At 45.6% G+C, this 9,814-nt stretch overlaps 1 pseudogene; it reads right to left on the bottom strand.

Annotated features, from left to right (window-relative positions):
* Nucleotides 1–7,900: 7,900 nt before the first annotated feature.
* LOC112427733 (SRA stem-loop-interacting RNA-binding protein, mitochondrial-like) lies at nt 7,901–8,165 on the bottom strand (annotated as a pseudogene).
* Between the last annotated feature and the right edge of the window lie 1,649 nt (nt 8,166–9,814).

The following is a 9,814-nucleotide window of genomic DNA, read 5'->3' as shown; positions in this document are numbered from 1 at the left end:
ATACTCGATATTTATAGTCACACCCCTGTACAGCATTTTTCATAAGTTATATGGTAAACGGTCTGGATGATTTGTGCTCCTAGTGCTCTCATTTGGAAATGAGGCAGGGTTCTTCTGTGAAATGTAAAGAAAGAAACCACTTTGTATATTTTGTAATACCACCTCTGTGGCCATGCCCGCCCCACCCACTCTGTATATACGTAAGTTAAACCCGGGCGGGGGCTGTGGCCATCTTTGTACTCCGGTGATTTTTAAAAATTGAATCTTTGTACTTGCATTGATTGTATAATAATTTTGAGACCGGGTCTCACTGTATTGCTCAGGCTGGTCTCAAACTCCTGAGCTCAAGCAATCCGCCCTCCTCAGCCTTCCAAAGTGCTGAGATGACAGACGTGAGCCACCACACCAGGCCTGATTGTAATTTTTTTTTTTTTTACTGGTTGTGGGAAGGGATAAATAAAATAATCAAACCCAAAAGGAGTGTGTTGTTTTTAATTACAGGGAAATGGGGACCTCCTTGGATCTATTTTATAAAGAAGTGAGGTCTCTTCCCTTACCGAATGTCACTACCCACCACTTACTATGTGACCCTCCAGCTGCATAATTTGTGGAGCCTCTTGTTCAAAAACCTGGGGAAAAGTGTAGTTTTATATTGTGCAATGCCAATTTCAAACACAAAGATAAGGCCTCGTCTGTGGAATCACTGACATGACGTAGCTCTTACGTGTAGCTCACACATGTTATTTTATTCCTAAAAGAACAGTGAGAGCATTGCACAAAACTAACTCAATTGTTTTCATTTCACTAATTTTTTTTTTTTTTTTTTGAGACAGTGTCTCGCTCTGTCGCCCAGGCTAGAGTGCAGTGGTGTGATTTCTGCTCACTGCAACCTCTGCCTCCAGGATTCAAGTAATTCTCCTGCCTCAGCCTCCCAAGTAGCTGGGATTACAGGTGTGTGCCACCACACCCAGCTAATTTTTGTATTTTTAGTAGAGACGGGGTTTCACCATGTTGGCCAGGCTGGTCTGGAACTCCTGACCTCAGGTGATCCACCCGCCTCGGCCTCCCAAAGTGCTGGGATTACAGGCATGAGCCAACCTGCCCAGCCTGATTTCACTTTTTGTACACATTCTGCCCATGCTCTCTGCCTTCCTGATGAGTAAGGAAGAACTGAAAGGAAAAAGAGCAATGGGCCACCCTTTCCAAGTTAGCGTTTTTCAGCCTAAGTGAGAAAAATAGGATAGAGTTTCTTAGTTGTTCCTTGCTTGTTTCCTTGGAGTGCCACTACCTTTTTGCTGCATTCAAAGAAAGTTCTGGTTTGAATGGAAAGTATGGCCTTTCAGTGCTATGTGTTCTGCCAACCACCTGTGCTAGTCAAAATAACATGTTGGTTGGGTGCGGTGGCTCATGCCTGTAATCCCAGCACTTTGGGAGGGAGGCCGAGGCGGGTGGATCACTTGAGGTCAGGAGTTCAAGACTAGCCTGGCCAACATGGTAAAACCCTGTCTCTACTAAAAATACAAAACTAGGTGGGGTGCAGTGGCTCCCACCTGTAATCCCAGCACTTTGGGAGGCCGAGGAGGGTGAATCACAAGGTCAGGAGATCAAGACCATCCTGGCTAACACAGTGAAACCCCATCTCTACTAAAAATACAAAAAATTAGCTGGGCGTGATGGTGGGCACCTATAGTCCCAGCTACTTGGGAGGCTGAGGCAGGAGAATCGCTTGAACCTAGGAGGCGGAGCTTGCAGTGAGCCGAGATCACGCCACTGCACTCCAACCTGGGCGACAGAGTGAGACTCCATCTGAAATAAATAAATAAATAAATAAATAAACAAACAAACAAATAATACAAAACTAGCTGGGTGTGGTAGTGGGTGCCTGTAATCCCAGCTACTCAGGAGGGTGAAGCAGGAGAAACACTTGAACCTGGGAATAGGAGGTTGCAGTGAACCAAGATCGTGCCGCTGCACTTCAGCCTGGGCAAAAAGAGCTAAACTCTTAAATAAATAAATAAATAACTTGCTACGGAAGAGTTGACTTTAAGAAACATTTGCAGGACTAAGCAGGTCACACCTCTTTGTAGGTCAGCTGTACTGAGGGCTTAATCCGGATTGCAGAGCACAGTGAATTTGGACTTGGAATCACTCAGGTTGCTGGGTTTCACTCGTAGCCCTGTCATTTACTGTCTCAATAGCAACTTCCTCATCTGGAATATGGGACAGTAACACTTGGTTTCCTGTGATTATGCAAATGAAGCAATATATGTAAATATTTAGGCAGGGTGGGTTTACTGTAAGTGCTTGGCATATGGCTCTGCCTCAAAATATAGGGGATGAACATGCATGGCAGATGTACAAGACACACTTCCCACGCTTGTTTGCATTTTTCTCCCTCTGAGTATTTCCAAAGTGACATGCCAAGTCAAGAAGGCTGCTACCAACCCAAGAAACCGAGGCCAGCACTGGCCTGGGATTATTAGGATGAGCTGAATAAATGCCACATGGCCTGAGAGCAGTCCTCGGACTGGGCTCTGCAGCCACAGGACAGGAGCCAAGGACCACTCGGCATTTCCAAAACAAATCGTTGCTCTGTAAACTCACTTTCTAGTCCCAACTAATGGCAGTGGTGAGTGTTATTTTTAAAGGAGGTTTTGTTTTTGTTTTTGAGTCAGAGTCTTGCTCTATCACCCAGGCTGGAGTGCAGTGGCATGATCTCGGCTCACTGTAACCTCCACCTCCTGGGTTCAAGTGATTCTCCTGCCTGAGCCTCCCAAGTAGCTGGGACTGCAGGTGCCCACCACCATGGCTGGCTAATTTTTGTATTTTTAGTAGAGACGAGGTTTCACCATGTTGACCAGGCTGATCTTGAACTCCTGACCTCAAGTGATCCACCTGCTTCGGCCCCCCAAAGTGCTGGGATTATAGGCGCAAGCCACCACGCCTGGCCTTAAAAGGGTTTTTTACATTATTATTTGTCAAGATTGAAGATCACATATGTCTGGCTGGGCGCAATGGCTCATGCCTATAATCCCAGCACTTTGGGAGGTCAAGGCAGGCAGATCAGTTGAGGTCAGGAGTTTGAGACCAGCCTGGCCAACATGGTGAAACCTTATCTCTATTAAAAATACAAAAAATTAGCCAGGAGTGGTAATCCCAGCTCCTTGGGAGGCTGAGGCAGGAGAATCGCTTGAACTCGAGAGGTAGAGGTTGCAGCGAGCTGAGATCGTGTCACTGCACTCCAGCCTGGGCAACAAAGCAAGACTCCATCTCAGAAAAAAAATAAAATGTCTAGAGATGTACAATAAACAACATTGTCATTTCCTCTGCTTCCCGCTCTGTCCAATACTCGTCTCTGGCTCCCCAGGGGCAATCATCCTTTCCAGCTCTTTCAGTGTTTTCTTCTGTATTTTGTTCTGCAGTTATCACATGATTATAGTGGCTTTTTCTTAATGCAGCCATTGATCTGTTTTGGAGGAGATAGAATTTAGTTCTCATGCCACTCACCCTCACTACCAATGACTCCTTCTCCCAACCAGTAGTTAATATTTACAATATTATTATTATATAAATGTGATAAACTGCAGAACTAAATAGTGCACCAACATTTTCTTTCTTTGTTTTCATCAGTGCTGTCATCTACCTATAAATAATCTTCCCCAGTTGCTTTCAATCACCTGACAACCTTTTGGCTTCTTCCCTCCCCTCTCTCTTCCCCTTCCCTCACGTCCTCTCCCCTTCCTCCCTCTTTCTGTCTCTGTTTCTTTTGCTCACCTTCTGCACTTTCTCCCTCCCTCTCTCCCTCCTTTTTTCTTTCTCTCTTTCTTTCATACCCAAGAAAGGATACAGAGAAAATAAAATTTTTGAGTCTATGCGTTGAGTCCATGTGTGTGTGAAAATGTATTTTTGCCCCAAGATTGATCAATAGTTTGAAAACCACTGCCTCGGCATAAGGAACGTATTGCTCCATTGTCTTCTAGAATCTTGTGGATAAGTGACCTGGAGCAGAGACAGGCCCAGCATCCAGTCAGCACTGTCACCAGACATGCAGATGAAGCCACCATAGAGCATCCAGCCAGCATCCTGCCTGACTGGTGGGGTCAGCGGAACAGCTCAGAAAAGCCCGTCCCTGATTGCTGACCATGGAGTAACCAAATAAAATGGTGATTGTTTTTACGACGTTACAAATTTGAGGTTGTTTGTTACACAGCACAAGATAACGGATACAGAATTCAACACTGAAGTGTAGACCGTGGCTTCAGTCTGCTGTATTTCCTGCAGCTCATCACCCACCCTTTGTCCTTCTTACTGTGGCTCCTTTGGTTAATTCCTTCAGAGAAGAAACCTCCTGTCTCTTGCCTGGCATGGTGACACAGGTTCACCAGGGCGCATTAGTTAATCATTAGCTTCAGGCCAGGCACAATGACTCAACCTCGCAATCCCAGTGCTTTGGGAGGCTGAGGTGGGAAAATCACTTGAGCCCAGGAGTTCAACACCAGCCTGGGCAAAAAAGTGAGACCCTGTCACTACAAAAAATTGTTTAGGCCTGGCGCGGTGGCTCACGCCTGTAATCCCAGCACTTTGGGAGACTGAGGTGGGTGGATCACTTGAGGTCAGGAACTCGAGACCAGCCTGTCCAACATGGTGAAATTCTGTCTCTACTAAAATAAAAAAAATTAGCTGGGTATGGTGGCGGGCACCTGTAGTCCCTCAGTAGCTACTCAGGAGGCTACTGAGGAGACTGAGGCATGAGAATTGTTTGAACCTGGGAGGCAGAAGTTGTAGTGAGCCAAGAATCGTGCCACTGGGTGACAGAATGAAACTGTGTCTCACAATAACAACAATAATAATAATTTTTAAAAATTAGCCAGGTATGATGGTGTGAGCCTGTAGTCCCAGCTACTTAGAAGGCTGAGGCAAGAGGATCACGAAAGCCCAGGAGTTGGAGGCTGCAGTGGGCTATGATTCGCCACTGCACAGCAGCCTGGGCAACAGAGCAAGACTCTGTCTCTAAAAAAAATTTTTGGTTTTTTTTTTTTTTGAGATGGAATTTTGCTCTTGTCTCCCAGGCTGGAATACAATGGCGTGATCTTGGCTCACTACAACCTCTTCCTCCCAGGTTCAAGTGATTCTCTTGCCTCAGTCTCCTGGGTAGCTGGGGTTACAGGCACACAGCACCACATTAAGCTAATTTTTGTATTTTTAGTAGAGACGGGGTTTCACCATGTTGGCCAGGCTGGTCTTGAACTTCTGACCTCAAGTGATCCACCCACCTTAGCCTCTCAAAGCGCTGGGATTACAGGTGTGAGCCACCATGCCCGGCCTAAAAAATATTCTTTTTAGTTAAAAATAAATCACTAGCTTCAGCTTCAAGTCATTGGTGTGCTGTATTAGCAGAGTGAATCATCCTTTGCAGGCCCTGGTTAACATATGGCCTGTGAGGACAGCATAAATTACGCTGCCATGAAGTAAAATTACGTCTTCTGATTTGGCTCTGGTTAATTACCTAGGACCCAGAGGGGCTCTGGAACCTGCCTGTTGGTGCTGAGATTGTAGTTTTGCATTTTACTTCATTGGAGTCTTAGGAAGTCAGTAAATAACATCCTTTTCTTCCCTTACAGAATGTATGTATTTATTATTTATTTATTATTTATTTACTTATTTATTTTTTGAGGCCGAGCCTTGCTCTATTGGAGTACAGTGGTGCCACCTCAGCTCAGTGCCACCTCCGCCTCCCAGGTTCCAGTGATTCTCGTACCTCGGCCTCCGAAGTAGCTGGGATTACAGGCATGCGCCACCACGCCCGGCTTCTTTTTTTTTTTTTTTTTTTTTTGTATTTTTAGTAGAGACGGGGTTTCACCATGTTGGCCAGGCTGGTCTCAAACTCCTGACCTCAAGAGATTCACCTGCCTCAGCCTCCCAAAGTGCTGGGATTATACGTGTGAGCCACCACGCCTGGCCACCTTACAGAATTTAGAATCAACTGAAAAATAAGACACACAGGACAGAATGATGGAGATGAAAATATTCATTGTATTATTTATTAAGGAAGCTAATTGTAAGATGTGGCATTTAGAATTGCCAGGAGGTGGGGACAGGGGAACTTACTAACACTTTACCTTTGAATTAAACGAATTTTCTCACCCAGGCTCAGGCAGAGGTGAATCTACAGGCCTTTCCCATGAGAATGGAGCCTGTCATGAGGTTCCCCAGCTGACCCATGGGTGGGCGAGCTCCAGAGCTCAGCGTGCTCTGTTTCTCCTCCCAGACTTGACAATCAGATGCCATGGAGGCCCAGATGTGACAACCATGGATGCTCTGGGTGGTTGAAGGTCCCACTCTAACATCCTAGTAAGGTCGGGTGCAGCGGCTCATGCCTGTAATCCCAATACTTTGGGAGGCTGAGAAAGGCGGATCACTTGAGGAGTTCAAGACCAGCCTGGCCAACATGGAGAAACCTCATCTCTACTAAAAATACAAAAATTAGACAGGCATGGTGGTGCACGCCTGTAATCTCGGCTACTCAGGAGGCTAAGACACGAGGATGGTGTGAGCTTGGGAAGCGAAGTTTGCAGTGAGCCAAGATTGCCACTGCACTCTAGCCTGGGCAACAGAGCAAGACTCTGTCTCATAAAATAAAAAACAAACAAAAAACATCATAATAGGAACTGCAGGTGACTTCCCAAAATAGGCATTTTCTTTCTTTCTTTTTTCTTATATAATCCTCATTATTTTGGAGGCATTTTCTTTTTTAAAAAAAAGTATGTTTTTTCAGAGTCGGTTCCCTCTTGTCACTCAGGCTGGAGTGTCGTGGCATGATCATGGCTCACTGCAGCCTCCAACTCCTAGGCCCAAGCAATCCTCTCCCTTTAGCCTCCCAAAGTGCTGAGATTACAGGTGTGAGCCACTGCACCCAGCCCTACATAGGCCTTCTCCATTCATCACCTCACTGACTCATCATATAGCCTGAGAAATAGGAGTTATTTATCTCCATTTAGTAGAGAGAGAGATGCAGAAGCTTCCAGGGACATAGCTGAGGGTCCCAAGATGAGAAGATTAAGATCCACAGCCCACTCCTCGGACCACTGAATTGTGCTGCCTTGGGATTCACTGACCTCACAGTAATCACAGTTACTAGAGCAGGACAGACGCATGGGAGTCGAAGGATCAAGGTGTCTGGAAGGAAGGACTTATAGAAAGGCTGCAGAGCCACCCAGATACAAGAATAAAGGGCAGGCCAGGTGCGGTGGCTCATGCCTGTAATCTTAGAACTTTGGGAGACCGAAGCGCATGTATCCCTTGAGGTCAGGAGTTCCAGACCAGCCTGGCCAACATGGTGAAATCCTGTCTCTACTAAAAATACAAAAATTAGCCACGTGTGGTGGCATGGGCCTATAATCCCAGCTACTTGGGAGGCTGAGGAAGAGAATCACTTGAACCCAGGAGGTAGAGGTTGGAATGAGCCGAGATGACGCCACTGCACTCCAGCCTGGGCGACAGAGTGAGACTCTGTCTCAAAAGAAAAAAAAAAAAAAAGGAAAAGGTCGGAGACTCAGAGACTCCGTCTTACTGAAGGTCATTAAGCCCCAGCTTCCTTGTCCTCGGGAGTGACCTGGTCCTTGCATTTCACAACTGCATGAAGTATTTGTGGGACACGTTGTGTGTCAAGGCAGGAAGGTCACTTCCCAAATATCCACGACTGTGGGGAAAGGGAATGAGGTTATCATTGCAGGCTGCCTTGGAACCAGGTGAGAACCTTGAGGTTAGCTGGTGGGGGGAAGAAGCTGTCACCCTTCTTTCCCTTGGAGTTTATCGTCCCTGGTAGCCAATGAGGACATTTGTTTGTTCGTTTGTTGTTTTTCTCAGTTATGTTAACTTTATTTAATAGGCTGAAACGGTCTTAAAAATTTTTCTCTTCATCATCAGATGTTTGCAAAACTTTTGGCCTTTGAGCTTAAACCTGGAGCTTTACTCCACCTATAATATGATTTTCCTGCTGTAGTGCATTCTGAAGTTCTGAAGAAAACTGAACCCAACCCAAACCTCTGTGAAAGCCAGTCTCCTTGTCTTGATGCCATGGTCCAAGGAATTTTTCTCACAAAAACAACTGGCCGACTGATACTTCCACACAGCGCCATGGCACCTCTCCCTGCTAAGGCCACCATCTTTAGACTTTTTTTTTTTTTTTTTCCTGAGACAGAGTCTTGCTCTGTTGCCCAGGCTGGAGTGCAGAGGCACGATTTCAGCTCATGGCAACCTCTACCTCCCAGGTTCAAGTGATTCTTCTGTCTCAGCCTCCTGACGAGTGGGACTACAGGTGCCCGCCACCACGCCCAGCTAATTTTTTTGTATTTTTAGTGGAGAAGAGGTTTCACCATGTTGGCCAGGCTGGTCTCGAACTCCTGGCCTCATGTGATCCGCCCGCCTGGACCTCCCAATGTGCTGGAATCACAGGCGTGAGCCCCCATGCCTGGCCACCAATGGGAAAATTTGGTTATAAAATTGTGTCCACTTCTGGCCCTGTTCCTGCCCCTGGTCCCCCAACATTCTGTATGAAAACAGTGAGAAAATCTTGTTCCTTCTGTTAAAATAATTAAATGACAGGCCATTAGCCTGGAATCCTACATAAGCAAAGGGAAACTTAACTCAGAATTTAAAGGAAAAGGAAGCTTAAACTCTGCCCAGCACGGGCAGCTACTTGGGCATTGGTTGTCTTCCCATTAACCTCCCACTGGGATAGGCCAAGTAAAGGAATGGCTCAAACTTGAACCAATCACAGAGTTTCTTTGCTCTGCCTCTTCATTCACCCTATAAAAGCCTCACCTTCATGCCCCTACCTGATTCATCCTTGCCTGCTCAGATAAACTCTACTTCTTTTCCCGTTTAGAGAACAAAAAGTGCAGCTCACTGGCAGCGCTCATTTAATTTTACATAAACACACTCTTGGAGGCTGAAGCAAATCTGACTGATTTTCAATGTAATAAGAAGATATAAAAACTGTTCCTGGAGTTCTTTCTAAACATAGCTAGCATCAGAATCCTCTGAATCATCAGAATGGTCTTTTTTTTTGAAAAATCAGATTCATCAAATGAATCTGTGGCCAACAAGTATTCAAGAACAATGCTAACGTCATGCGTAGGAATGTTTTGTTTTCTAGGATTTCATATTTTCAGTGATTGAGAATGACTATATTTTGTCAATGGAAATACCACTACTGAAAACAGAATGCTCTAAGTAGAATGATGGCTTTTGTTTCCAAAGTCTATATTATAGAGCAATGCAAAAATGATTTTAAAAAGCGCCAGGTGCGGTGGCTCACGCCTGCAATCCCAGCATTTTGGAAGGCCGAGGCGGGTGGATCACGAGGTCAGGAGTTCAAGACCAGCCTGGCCAAGATGGTGAAACTCCATCTCTACTAAAAATACAAAAAATTAGCCAGGCGTGGTGGCAGGCGCTTGTAATCCCAGCTACTCTGTAGGCTGAGGCAGAGAATTGCTTGAACCTGGGAGGCAGAGGTTGCAGTGAGTGGAGATTGAGCCACTGCACTCTAGCCTCGGTGACAAAGCAAGAATCTGTCTCAAAAAAAAAAAAAAAAAGCGAGATCTTTTGTGGCAAAATTATCTCAGGGTAAACACTGTGGCTGCAAGTGCCACTGGCGAGTATTTTGGGGGGCAAGCAGGAAATGGGTTGAAATTTTAACATGACCAAGCTTATTTTATGACACTTCTTTGATCTTCCTATCACTCTCATTCTTACGCCCCAAGGAAAAAAGGAATGTAAGTATTAAGAATCTGTATGTGGTGGATGGAAGACA

Source organism: Macaca nemestrina, chromosome 3, assembly GCF_043159975.1.
Source record: "Macaca nemestrina isolate mMacNem1 chromosome 3, mMacNem.hap1, whole genome shotgun sequence".
In the NCBI taxonomy this organism is placed as follows: Eukaryota; Metazoa; Chordata; class Mammalia; order Primates; family Cercopithecidae; genus Macaca; species Macaca nemestrina.
The sequence above is the reverse complement of the archived record's forward strand: the minus strand, read 5'-3'. Positions and strand labels throughout refer to the sequence as shown.